We start from the raw sequence: 7,961 nt of genomic DNA, 5'->3' as shown, positions 1-7,961 counted from the left end.
ATTAAATAAGAATATAACATAATAATATAGCATCTGGCACTGGAGCTCAAGAATCACTTTTAATTCACAGCGAGCAGCTGTGAAAGATGCAAGTTACCCCCCTATGTCTAACAACCACTCTGCTTTCTTGTTGGGGTTGGGAGCTTGGGTATGGGTGGGGAAGGGTGCCTCTGTTCATCATGGGAGTGATGCTTCTGTTCATCATAGGTCACCCTTGAGTCTATAAGATATCTTGACTTTCCAAGGACAACTGAAAAGAGAGAGGGTATCACTTCTATCTTTGGGGCTCAGATATCTCTTACTAGCCTTGTCTGATAGCCTTTTAAAGAAATGGTGAAGAACAAGCTTTAACTGTAGGGAGACACTCTGCAGAGTTTGCAATTGCTCACTGCCTCTAAAAAGTTCAGTCAGTTGAAACTTCCGTTGGAAGGTTTGGTTTGACGGACTCCTCCAAGACACCCATTTCAGAGAACCCAGGAAGCTGCAAGGACTTTATGAATTATAATGTAAACCAAGATGTTCAAGAAGATTCCCTGGGTAATGGATTTTCCAAGTCATTTGTGCAACAGCTAAATTAAAAACATAAAGCCTCAGAGGAAAATAGTAAACACATCTAAGCCCTTACTCAAAACCCATTTAAAGTTTTCAAAAGAAACAAAACAAAATAACCCAATCTTTACCCCCTAAACTAGAATTCTTCTAGCAATAATAGAACATGACAAGAATAACTCTGATAAATAAAACTACACATTGCATTCTCCCCAGGGAATGTCTGCATCATCTGTAATGATTTCTTAAAAATATTTTTTAGAAGTAGAAGATGTTTGGTTGTCAGGGAAGTGACACTGCAGATATGCTTCAGGAAGCCCTTTCATTAGAAGCTTCTGTTTCCAGACACTTATTTTTTTCCCCTTTTTTTAGTGAGCTGGTCAAAACTGATTGCAACTGAAATACCACACTCTTTTAATGAATCTGAGGGTGGGCGGGCAGTGCTTGAAATCACTGGTCCATGTGCCTTACTTTTTACTAACTTCTGCTCTCGCAGACACCAGTTTGCATGACTGCCTGGCTCAAATGCCCCTTCTCTCTGGAAGCATCTTATAGACTCTGACCCTATGTTCCCACGTCCCTGTCTCTGGGACAGGGCAGGGGCAGTCGGATTCTCTCTCTTGGGAATTTAAACTTTTCATCAACAGAAAGGAGTCTTAGGAGTTCATTCATTCATTGTACAGGTAGAATCTTGAGAGTGGCTTCTTGATCTCTTGTCGCTAAGATGCCTGGGTCTTGCCTCTACTGCCTTCTACCTCATTCTTCTCTTAAGTTCATACCTTATGAAAAACATTTGTCAGAGTTGATTTTTGGTGCTTGCAAATGACAAAGACTTTAGTTTCTAGGGTAAGTCGTCACTGTTCCGTCGGCGTCCTTGGCGTGGGCAGGGCGTGTGCTGGTCATCAGTGACAGGGCAGACACTTTGCATAGTGGTTCTCCAGTGAGGTGTGAAGAATTGCAGCTGTGGCCAATTCGTGGCCTCCACCAAGATTTCTTGTTACTCTGGCCATAGGGGTGGATGGCTCCCTCCTCTGAACTCCCAATAAACCTTGCATATAAGCTTCGCCTGGTGTTTATCCCCTTCTGCTTTTCCCTGCAGTCATCTGAGAACAGGTCCTCTCTCCTATGACTGAAAGATTAAGGTCCTAGATTGCAGGAGCAGTGTCTGGATCCTGAACGCTGGGCTGTACATTTCAGTCTGTAATTTCTGAGTGGTCAACAAGTGACTTGAAGCTTTTCTATGCAGCAGTCTGAGCCTTAGGGGTGGGCAATGGGGAGAGCAAAGGACCAAAACTGGGCTTGGATTGTCTAGATGGGCAGACAGGACTGACTCAATTGAGTGAGAGAAAATAGCCTATAATCAAACGTTAGTGGCATGTTGGAGAGAGAGCTTTGCCTGGGTTGAAAAGACCAGCATATGGGATTCCAGGCAATAATGAGTCTGCTATTTCAGGGTACTAACTAAGGCTGAGAAGACCTGTTGGGTCATTTTCTCTAATTAACCTCCCAGGAATAAAACTATCCCGTGAGCCTTGTCTCTTGGATGATATGTTGTGTTCAGCCTCATCTAAGGGCTGTGGGTTTTTCAGACCCTCTGCATCAATAGGTAGTTGCATTAATTCTTTGCAGTTATGTGAACACTTTCTTTCTGAGTCCATCTGGCTCTGCTGTCTTGTTTGTCTTCATCACAGTCAGCCCTGTTCAGGAACAGGGGTCCTCAGACAGCACAGAGGATTATCCCTGTGTCTGAACCCAGTGCAAATTAGGCAACAGAGGCTGCACCAGGACTCAGGTCTGCGTAGTCTTTGTCCTGTTGGCCAATTCAGGTCATTTGGGGGCTGTGTTGGCCCCCCCCACTAACAACCCCCCCCCTCCCCGCCCCAGTACTACCAGAGTTTTGCCACTGGTACAGGTAATGAAATGCTACTGCTCAGGAGGGAGAATTAGGAGCCCAAGAGTAACCTCGTGTCATCAGTCAAGGACAAATTTAACAGCATCAAGGGACAGAACCTTCATTCTGAAAGTTAAGTTGTATTTATAAATTGAACTTTTCTGCATTTGGCTCTGGGGGCATTAGAGAGCTGTGCTAAGGAGCAGTTTGAGTGGCTGGAGGGGATGTTATCTCCCAGTGACACAGAAGCTGGGAGTAAATGAGTACCATATTGAGAAGTTGCTGGAAGCTGCCCTCTGAGTCACAGAGCCCACCTGCCTGGTGGGTGGGGTTATTTTAATTCTCTTCTTAAAAAAATGGTTGGTGGGAAATTTGCTAAAATCTGAATTGAATGTGATTTTTTTGTACACCAAGGGGAAATGCCAGAACAGAACACATTTGCTTCCATGGAGGCAGCCCTTTGGGCCTGGAAGTGAGCAGCAGGGCCTCTCTCCACCACCATGACTCAACTGGCATTAAAATTCCATGTGTGAGATCTGTTGCACACGGCCAAGACACCGTCTGGTGCAGCCACTCTGGGAGATTATATTTTGGAGAGAAACCTTTTGTGCCTCATTTCAAGACAAAAAGAGAAGCCAAATTGAGGGACTTGGAAAGAAGATGGGGGGGGTGTGGTTGGTGGTAATGGAGCTCTGAATTCATCTGACTGGCTGAAATAAAAAGAATAAGGAAGAAAAGGCCCAAAGAATGCTCTCCAAGAGGGATGCTGGGTCTGGTGCAAAGGGATCCATGTGTGAAGTTCTTCAGCTCTATACTTGCATTGAGACTTCATTTTACTGGCCTGCTAGGGGCTATCAGTCAGTTTTCTCAAAAGGATGATTTCAAGCTAATAAAATCTGGTCTTCGTGAAGCTTCCCCCAGGGAGCCTGTTTATAGTTGTAGCTAGGTTTAACAATTGTCTTGAAGGCATAGCTGAGAGAACCAAGTCAGAATTGAGGTTCAAGATCAACCTCTAACTTGGGCCTTTGGGTTTTCTGGGGTGGAGGCAGGTAGGGAGGTGAACGTGAGCTTTTCTGAATTCTGAGATACTTTTCTGAATCCAGCTTCAGGGAAGCTGAGGGTAGGACCAAGCTGTGCTACTTGCAAGAGCCTGGTCAGCTTCCCTCTTTCCTGTGGACTCTTGTCTCTTTCCTAGTCAGTCACTCAAGGGGCTCTGGTACGACACAACACAACACAAAACAGCCCCCAACTTATTGAACTGATTAACCTTGAACCCATGAGTCTCCATTCAAGTAGCCTTGGTGTGTGAGTTTTTAATATTATAGATTTTGGACTTTTGGGGCTTGATTTTTCTCTACTGGGTGAGTTAAAGCAAATAAATAAGAAATATCAAAGCAATCGTAATCGTAATGGAATATACTAGTATGGCTGAGCTTGCTGTCTTGCTTCTCAGAAGCTTTTCCTACTAGGCTCAAAAGGCATATTTGACTCTTTTGAATCTAGGACCTGGGTGTTGATATAACACAACTCTTCATAAGCAAATAAGCAAATATCTAGGGATATTTTTGGTTGTCATAATTTGGAAGGCGGTACCACTGGCACCTGGTGGGTCGAGATCAGGGAAGCTGCCAAACATCCTGTAAGCTAAACAGCCTTCTACAGAATGGCTGTCTGGCCCCAAATGGCCTCTGTGCTGGGGCTGGGAAATCCTGCTCTAGCAGAGGCAGCTCACATAGGAGAAATGTTAGTGATGGTGGGATACACCGTGTGAGGGGGAGGGCAGCAGTGAGGAGGGGGACTTGGGAAAGCTTCATGTGAAGTGACTCCAAATCATAATTTTTTAGTCAGCCATCTAAGAATATCTTTGATTGAAAGTTTATTACTAAGAACTACATATTGGGATCCTCTTTTGCACAATCCTCTGGGAAGTTTAATAAGATATTTCTGATGATTCTATATTTTCCCTTAAAAATTCTCCCAAAAGCCCGGGGGCAAGAATGAGGTGGAAGAATCCATTCAGCCTTGTTCCTTGCTTCTTAGAAAGGACCTCTCATCTACTCTAACTTGAGGGTCTTTCACCTGCTTGTCTCTTCCTGTCTCGCCTTCAGTTCTCAGCCTCTAGGCGCTTGGCTCATGGAGCTTTCCCTGGGAGTTTTCAATGCACTTTGGTTGGTCTTTCTGTGGTTTTTCTTAAGGGTCTCGTCTCTCTCCCCACGACACCTGTCTCTTGGGTGTTTCCAGCAGTATTGTGAACTCTTCAGGGACCGAGACCAGGTTCTCCTCCTGGACATCCCTCCGGAACACCAAACTCTGTTCTGGACTTTGATTCCCACCAGAGGTGGGAGGAGAAGGACATCCAGGAAAGATGTCAGGAGACTAACATCTTCCTGTGGGTATAGCACATGTTATCCCTCCAAAGTCTCAGGATTGTGTCTTACAATAAAGTCTCAAAGTTAAACTCTGTTCAGTAGGCACAACATGCAAAAAATAAATTGCCATAATTATTATTAGCGTTTTCGTACTAACAGACTTTTTCAGAAGCTGTTTCCATATCAAGCAGATCAACCTTTCTGTTGTCATAGAGACAAAGATCTTTATATAACTATAGGCAAGGTGAGATTTTTTTTTTCCTCTTTCCTTTCCAGTTGTCTGGAACTAATAAGAAAAGGAAAGGGAAATTTTAAAACCAATTTTTGCTTTTACATTTTTCTAGTCCCAATTAAAAAATGTGAAACTGTGGGAGGCTTTTTTTTTTTTGTATCACAGTTTAGATTTTAGATAGATACTTAAGTTTTTAATAAAATATAAAAGGGGCAGAAAGATCAGAATGATTGAGCGTTTCCACTTTCAAAATTTGTATGCAATGGGCCTATCACTTGTGAGCAGTTATAATGTACAGTTCTTTAAAAATCAAATAGCGGACTTTTGATAGCAGTCACAGAAGGCAGAACCACAACGGCCTGGAATGATTAAAACATAAATTAGTATCTACTGAAGGGCTGCTGATGAATTCTCAGGTGTGGTACTTGCCTCTTCCAACCTTCAGAATGGGGATTTTGCTCCTAATTGCAGAGTCAAACTATGGCTGACTTAGTGCAAGACCGCAGCTCTTTCTGGAAACCTTATTTCATAATTTCAAGCCCTTTCTTCTTGTGAAATCCCCATAATTTGTTATTCACAATACTTTTGATCTTGTAATTACTTTTCAATGTCTCATTCATTCATCATCAAGGAAAGAGAATTTCAGCAGGAACTGTTGACTTTTCCTATCCTTTGCCAATGCTGAGTTACACCTTCTAAGATTAACCCATCCCTTAAGATTAACCCAACCCCTATGATCTTAGGCTGATGCTGTGCTTTTACCCACTAAGATCTTACACCATCAAATATCCTCTCTTTCCTTCTCCATGGTTCAGTCTGTCCTCCATCTTCAGTCTGTCCTCGGTGGTTTCCTTCCCCCATTGGAAACAAGCAAAGTTTTTCTCAAATACTGTTAAATACTGTTTATGTTTTGTTTTTTTGAATCTGGGATTTTAATTTGATCTCATCTGTATTTTGCAAAAAATAGGGATTTTGTGTGTGTGTGTGTGTGTGTGTATGTGATGGAATGGAGAAGGCAAGCGTTTGACAGGAAGAATCTTACAACATACTTGTTCTTCAGAGGTGACATCCTCCATGGAGAGTGGTACCTTGGTTCTCAAACATTGGCATGCATCTGAGCCTTCCACACCCCCCACCCCCATCTCATATTTCTGCTTTCTACTAAAAGATTCTCTACTCACTGCCCACTTTGGGGAAGGAAAACTTTCTTGCAAACACAAGCAAATGTAAGAAGATAATTAACAGATGAAAGCCCCGTTTTTACAATTCAAAGCTCTGGGACTTTGGGCAGGCTATTCCCTCTCTCTGGATCTGTGTGAGTACCAAGCAAGTGAGGAAAGCTGTCAGTGACCCATCAGTCTTAAGTGCTAGCTGGGGGGCTTGCCAGAGAAGGACAGGGCCTGTGCCTGCGAAGGCAGTTTCTATAGATATGCTGATTGATTGAAGCATATTCTATCAGCATGGTCCTCACCTCCAGGGAATTGAACTGACATGATAATTAATGGAACCCAATTAACAGAAATCCCCAACCTTTAAACTGTATCTCTCAACTGCAAATATTCCCTGAAGGCCACTAACTCTTCCAAGGGTGAAGCTCACCCCTTCAGTGAAGGGGTCTCTGGAAGGTTGCTGTGGGCCTAAGGAAATGGGGATCTCTTTTCTTCCCCCAGTGTGAAATTCCATCACCTCTAATGGATAGAACATAACCAAGACCTCCACCAGCCTTCAGCCTTTGAATCATTTTATAGTCTCTTCTTCTCCTCTACCATTTCCTCCCCTCCCCTTTCAGTTTCTCCTTTAATAGCTTTATTGAGATGTCATTCCTATGCTGTAAAATTCACCCATTTAGTCTACAATGCAATCGTTTCCAGTATGTTTATTCACAGAGATGTGCAATCATCACCACAATCTAATTTCAGACAAATGTTGAACTTCTTGAGCCCCTTCCACCTTCCCCCCATCAAAAACAAAAACCAAAAAAGGCCACAACCACTAGTAGTCACTGTCTTTGCCTCAACCTGATAAGATTTTTTTGTATCGAGTTGAGCATTTCATAGAAATAGAGTCAAACTGTGTGGGGTCTTTTCTTAAGTCAAAGAGAGCAGTCCTGGCTTTCCTCTGATCCATGGTCCTGGAGGCGCCATGACCTCTTCACCAAGTCCCTGCAGTAAACCCTGACCCCACTACTTGCTGATTTCACAGTCCTTGAGCCATTTCAGCAGGTAGGGTGGCCTGCTGATGGGACACAAGACCTTCTCCCATTAGGCAGCCAGAAAGCAAGTAGGTCTGACAATGACTCAGAAAAGCAAGGGTCCTGGGCTGGGGTGGTGCTGAGGTTTCTGTGGGCACTGGGGGTAGGTGGGCACTGGTTGGGGGAGGTGGCGTGCTAGTCTTCCCCACTGAGTGTCCAGTCCACCTCTCCTACAGAAGCCACAGGGAGGTGGCCTGCTAGTCTTCCCCACTGAGTGTCCAGGCCACCCTCCTACAGAAGCCATAGGGAGGCAGAAGCAACAGGAACCTTCTCTGACCTGGCTCATCCAAGATGGACAGACTGTGCCAGGCTTCTCCTGGCTGATTGAGGAGCATCACACCAGGTCCTTTGCTCACAGCCGCAGGGAGCTGGACCTCCAGCTGTGGCTTCTGGGCAGTTCGGAGCCCACCGATGTGGCCCCGGAACAGGGGCCAAGGAACAGGGCTCATGTCAAGGCGCTGGCAAAAGAGCCCCCAAACTTTGGTGAAGCTTGACGGGGGAACTGACTTTCCCCCAGTTTCTTGGAAAAGAGCTCAAAGAGGAGGGAGGAAGCAACCCAGAACAAAGAGGGGCCCCAGGTGGGGCTCTACTCACAGCAGGGTGAGGCCGGCTCGGGGGCCCGGGCAGCGCAGAGCGCCCTGGGGCTGGCAGCTGCAGGGCTCAGGGCAG

The 7,961-nt window shown here is 44.8% G+C and overlaps 1 protein-coding gene across 1 annotated transcript in view; it reads right to left on the bottom strand.

The window, feature by feature from the left end:
* LHCGR (luteinizing hormone/choriogonadotropin receptor) overlaps positions 1-7,955 on the bottom strand; it is a 47,852-nt gene extending 39,897 nt beyond the window's left edge. Inside the window, exon 1 of the mRNA XM_004686209.2 lies at positions 7,887-7,955. The gene's annotated coding sequence lies outside the window, so the exon portion shown is untranslated. The remainder of the gene's footprint in view (positions 1-7,886) is intronic.
* Between the last annotated feature and the right edge of the window lie 6 nt (positions 7,956-7,961).

This window comes from Condylura cristata, unplaced genomic scaffold, assembly GCF_000260355.1.
Source record: "Condylura cristata isolate star-nosed mole 26May11 unplaced genomic scaffold, ConCri1.0 scaffold00020, whole genome shotgun sequence".
NCBI lineage: Eukaryota > Metazoa > Chordata > Mammalia > Eulipotyphla > Talpidae > Condylura > Condylura cristata.
Note: the sequence above shows the minus strand (reverse complement) of the source record. Positions and strands in the feature narration are given on the sequence as shown.